Raw genomic sequence first — 6045 nt, 5'->3', positions numbered from 1 at the left:
CTTCCATTGAGAAAATGTTGTTTTGCAAATTGTTTTTCTTACAAATTGGGTTTCCTTGTTTAAATTCCTCTGCACCTCTTCTTTTCACTAAAAACTTAAATAAAAGATAATGTAAATAAATAAATAAATAATAGTGTTTATCACCATTCAAACCCCAAACTTAGGGTTGTTTAGTATTTTCTGTGGGTACCTTGCTATATGTTTCGCTCAAACACTAGTTCATGTAGAAAGTGGCAAATAACTTATCTCTAATACCAATCTGATGAGAGGAGGTAGGGAAAATATTCATATAAATAATTGTTTTTTTTTGTAAGCTTTGGTAGGACTCTCAGATTTTCATGTCCATTACATACCCCACTAGGAGGGAAGGTACATGTGTCTTTATTATCTTCTTACTTCTCGCCATCACTGTAACTTTATGGATATCCCCCATACTTGATGTTTTGTCTGTCTTAATTTAGACGTCGATGTTGGTCTGACCAAGATATCCTCCCTCGTGCGGATTGACTTAGGAATAATCCTTCCCTTTCCCACGGTCAGTCATTCCCTTTCTGTTTTTTGAATTTTTGTCGGAAAGTCACATCCGTTTAAAAGGTTATTGATATTCCCTAGGTACTGTATAGAAGCTCCTTTTTCTGGTCCTCCTGTCCTGCATCTATCTAGAAGGTACTGTCTATAAATGTCGGTTTGGAGTTTTGTCAGTTTCCGCGTTATATAGTGCCAGATTGACCTCTCCTAGGTGCTTCCTCTTCCCTCCTGATAGATTTTGTAAATCTTGTCCTTCTTGTTTGTCTATCGACCGACGTGGAGCCCTAACATTTCAGCTGGATGACATGGAGATCCACCTGGCCGAATCGGACACGTCTGACATAGTGCGTGCTGCATTGGACGCAGAGGCTCTTCACTATGGTACTATTAAATCGGCTGACTAGTAGTCTTCTTTGGCGAAACATCTATTTCCCCAGCCACATAAGCAGTGCAACGGTGCCGACGAACAATTTCGTTCGTGTTATCAATACAAACATCAGCCTGCAAAGATTTCTTCCCCTCCACCGGCTATATGTCTGGACGGTCTCTCTCTTGCTGACTGTATTGCAAGCCTTCAATCCCATGCTCTGGTAGGTAAATGGCATTTTCCTGATATGGAAGACGCCCAGTTAAGAGTTTGGCTTGGATCTAAATGGTGCCCATTGATAGGATACATCCCTACAATTGTCAGGTTAATGAAGGATTGGTACATTTTTCACTTCTTGGAGGTTAAAGATCTAGACACCATTTGGGCTATTCCATGGGTACACGGTAAAAGCTTTTTGGCCCTTCACAAATGGTATATCGGCTTCAACCCTCTTCGGAATACCCCGCAAAATAATCTGATTTGGGTTAAGCTTCCTGCCCTTCCAATTGAGCTATAGACCAAGGAATCGCTATCCCTCATTAGAAATGCCATCGGAAATTTGTATATGTAGATCCCAAATGTCTAGGCACCAAGGATAAGCAGGTGGCATGGATCTTGATCGAAAAAGAATACAGAGGTGGCTTTCCCAATCATATGGTTCTTGTTTGGGGTGAATTATCTATTCACCAAAGACTTGATTACTGGGGAGTTCCCTTTCAGTGCTCCCACTACCACAAGACTAGTCATTTGAAAGGACACTGCCCCCGACACTCATCCGGGAAGACTTACAGGAAAAAGTTCCATGTTGATCCGCACGCTCACAACATGAAGGATTCCTATGTTGGGTTAGGGGATAAAAAAGGATCATCCTCAAAAGTAGAGTTATCGTCCCCGATTATATCTAAACACTTTTCTATTCCTAGAGACCCTCCATATAAATCTGCCCATCGAAGATCCTTGACTCCTCATTATCCGAAATCTGCCCCTCTCACTTTTTCGAGATCTCTGTCTATGGATAATCTAGTGATTCCGGGGACTCAGGATCTGTTCTCTCAACCCCATCCCCCGGAGCCCTCTCCGGGGTCGGCCATTAAGTCTCCCATGCCTATTCCCCATCCGAACTCTACCCTTGATTCATTCCATAACATTACTATCATTCCATCCTCATCTTCATCCACTGTCAAGGTTAGATCCGCCTCATTGGACATTGCTTCTTCACTGACATCTCATCTTGCCATGCAAATGGACAAATCAACATTAAAAGGTAAAGCCCCAATGACTGCAATCACCCCAACTAACTCGCCCGTCGCATCTCCCACTAATTCCATTGGCAGTGATCTTGACTTGTTATTGCGAAGAGAATCTCTCCATCTTCAGCCTCTTACCATTCATAGGCCGAATAAGTCTATCTCTCCTGTCATCAGCCCCTCATCGGCCAGAAACATCACGGTCAGACGAAAACAGAACAGAGGTAGCCGACATTTTCAGGGTAGGAAAGATATATCTAAAATGGATTTGCAGGAATCGACACTTGTTGACATTCCCATATTTGATCTGACAAGGACCGAGCCTCTTAGAGCAAGTTTGCCCGAGGATAGGACCTCATGATCAAAATCCTCTCTATGAACATAAGGGGTCTCGGGGCGTCCCCAAAATTCTTGGCCCTAAAAAATTTGTTTCTTTCTTCTGCTTCAAAAATCATCTTACTACAAGAGACTATGCACGACCGACTAGCGACTATTGCATATTTCAAACGCATGTTTCCTACGTGGCATATTGCGGCCACGAAAGCATCTGGTCTGTCTGGAGGATTGGCTGTTCTATGGGACCCGTATTGGATTTCTGCTAAAGCCTTTCGATGTCTTGATGGAATTCTGATTCTGGCAAAAGTCCGGGGCATGGCTTCTCCCATACATATTCTAAATGTTTATGCTCCATATAAAGAGAGATCTTTTTTTGGAATAGGTTCCTGGCCTCTGAGATTATGGAGATTGAATCCCTCCTAATAGCTGGGGACTTAAATTGCTCGTTAAGCTCTGACGAGGTGTGGGGAAATGGAAGAAAAGCTGATCCAGTGGGGGGGTCCATCAGAGATGCTCTTCTTCGATATAATTTTGTAGACATCTGCCCTCCTACTTTAGCTCCTACATGGGACAACGGGAGGTCCGGGGAAGCTTTCATTGCCAAAAGACTTGATCGCTTCATTATGCATGACAGACTTATAGAAAGTATTGGTTTCCCCATTTCTAGTGTTCTCCCTTGTTTTATTTCTGACCATCGGCCTATATCTTTACATTGGTCATCTCAGACCCATAGGAAGGAATATCCGTTCAAATTTAACAGGATTTGGCTAGAGGATGAAGATTTCAACAATATGGTCCAGAACTCTTGGTTGTCTTTTTCCCCACATATTTCGCATTCTCAGTCTGTTTCATTGTTAGACCGTTTGTCTCAGCTTAGAAAAAAGGTAAAAGAATGGCAAGCCTATAAGAAACATTCTAACAGGATAGAGCTTCAAGAGATAAATAAGGAACTTCAAAGCATTGCCAGTTTATTCACTGACCATAATATCTCATGGGAAGTCCGATCTCGGATATGGGAATTGGAAAAAAAGAAACAGACTCTTCTGGCCATTGAAGAGGCGTCTTGGAGACTAAAAAGCCGGGCCATTTGGTTAAAGGAAGGTGACAAGAATACCAAATTTTTCCATCGTTTTGCTAACAAAAGACGGGAATCAAATGCTATATGGGAAATCAAGAATGAGGAGGGTTTTCTTCTGAACTCACATGATGAAATCTCTAAGGAAGCTGTTAGATATTTTCAAAATGCATACAAAAAGGACCGGGACATTGGGATGGATGATATTATATGGGGTATTGAGCCTTACCCCTCCATGTTTGATTCTGATCAAAATGACAGTCTATATGTTGCTGTCTCAGAGGATGAACTTTTGTCTGTTATGAAATCTTTCAAGAAAGACAAATGTCCGGGTCCAGATGGATGGACCATTGACATTTTTATACACTTTTTCGACCTGATGAAAAATGATATCCTGGGTATGATTGAGGAGACCAGAATAAGTGGCAATATAAATCATGTTATATCATCTACTTTCATTGCTTTGATTCCTAAGAAAAAGGCCTCTCTTTCCTTTGCTGATTATAGACCTATTTCCCTATGTAACACCATATATAAAATCATTTCAAAAATCATTGCAGGAAGAATCCGAAACACTCTGTCTAATTTTCTGTCCAATGAGCAGCATGGGTTCTTAGTAGGAAGAAATATCTTGGATGCGGTTGCCATTACTCAAGAATGTCTTCATTCTATTCACTCCAAGAATATTGAGGCGACCATTTTCAAAATCGACTTAAAAAAAGCATATGACTGTCTTGACTGGGGCTTTTTGAGATGCCTCCTTATCAAAATAGGGCTCAATAGTCAATGCACCAACTGGATTATGGCCTGCATGGAGAATGTCAATTATGCTGTTCTTGTAAATGGTATTCCATCTACCTTTTTCACTACTGGCAGGGGGCTCCGACAGGGATGCTCCCTCTCGCCCCTCCTATTCATTCTGGTTATGGATTCGCTCAGCCTTCATATTAAAAGAGCTATTAGTGAAGGTCATTGTCGTCCTCTCACTATCAACAGGGGTAGCAATTTTTCTCATAATCTATTCGTTGATGACATTCTGATATTTGCCATGCTATGTAGACAGACCTGGATTTATTTGCACATGATATTATTTTATTTTCAAAGGGCTACAGGTCTGCGTATTAATGAGGGGAAATCATCATTTTACCATGGAGAGATTAATATGACAGAAATGGAATTCCTCACTCAACTCTTCAATATACAAGCCAAATCTATCTATGTGGGTATGAAATATTTGGGCTTTCACTTGAAGCCAATAGGTTATACTTCGTCAGATTGGTCATGGATCCCCAACAAATTTTATAAAAGGATCGCAGGATGGGAGTGTAAATGTCTCTCATTGGCTGGCAGAATGATTCTATCGCAATCGGTTCTCGCCCAGCTTATAGTCTATTGGGCTCACCTATTTTACATTCCTGCCAATATCATTCAAAAATTAAATAAAATGATGGCTTTCTTCATTTGGGGGGGATGTAAGGAAAAAAGAAAATTTCACCTGGCCAAGATCTCTTACCTTACCCTCCCAAAGAAGATGGGAGGTTGGGGTATAATGAATCTTCGAAATTTTGGTATGGCCCTGCTGTGCAAATCCTTATGGAAAGTTGTTTTTGGCGACAGTTTATGGAGTAAGGCAGTCAATTTTAAATACTTGGGGAACAGAGACTTTTCTTTCTGGTACAGGCTCGGTTCTTTTGGACCTGCTCGGGGATCCGCTATATGGAGGAGTTTTCATAAGATCCAATTTTTCTTTTTCAAAAATCTCATATGGAAATTTCAGTCTGGAAACAACATTCTTATTGGTATCGATCCATTTATTGGTGGAGAAGAAGTTTCACATTTTCCTCAACAACTTCTACAGGTGCTTCATCAAAAAGGCATCTTTTATTGGGCTCAGGTTATTAAGTATTGGCAGGGTGCTATCCCAATATGGAAATCCGCTAATGATTTGGGTCTGTATGGTCATGCCACATCCCAATGGAATAGGATATACTGGAAAATGAAGCTCTGTGGTTTTCACAGATTTGAAGCAGAAGACAGTATAGTATGGCAGGGGAGAAATGGTAAGAATATTGTAATTGTTAAAGATATATATCTCTCGATCACTGAGGAGCAATTTTCATGTGCCGACATTTTTCCATTCACATTCTGGAAAGCTGGTTGCCCAAACAAAATTATCTTATTCGGATGGCTTGTATTTCATAACAAAAATCTCACTTGGGTCAACCTTCAAAAGAGGAATTGGCACGGCCCTGCCATTTGCTCTATTTGCCTGTCTGAGACAGAAGATAACACACACATCTTTCTCCATTGTTCTCTCACACAGGCTCTATGGAAGAGACTGGCCTCACATTTTGGTTTCTCGTTCTTCTCTCATACTTCTATAAAAGATGCTTTTGATTGGTGGAGTAAGCAGAAAGGGATATGGAGGCCTATCCCTCTTATAGTTTTCTGGTACATATGGAAATGGAGGAACTGGGTCATTTTCCAAAATT

This window comes from Pinus tabuliformis, chromosome 3_1, assembly GCF_031772625.1.
Source record: "Pinus tabuliformis cultivar Carrire ecotype Pingquan chromosome 3_1, CPIR1, whole genome shotgun sequence".
NCBI lineage: Eukaryota > Viridiplantae > Streptophyta > Pinopsida > Pinales > Pinaceae > Pinus > Pinus tabuliformis.
Note: the sequence above shows the minus strand (reverse complement) of the source record.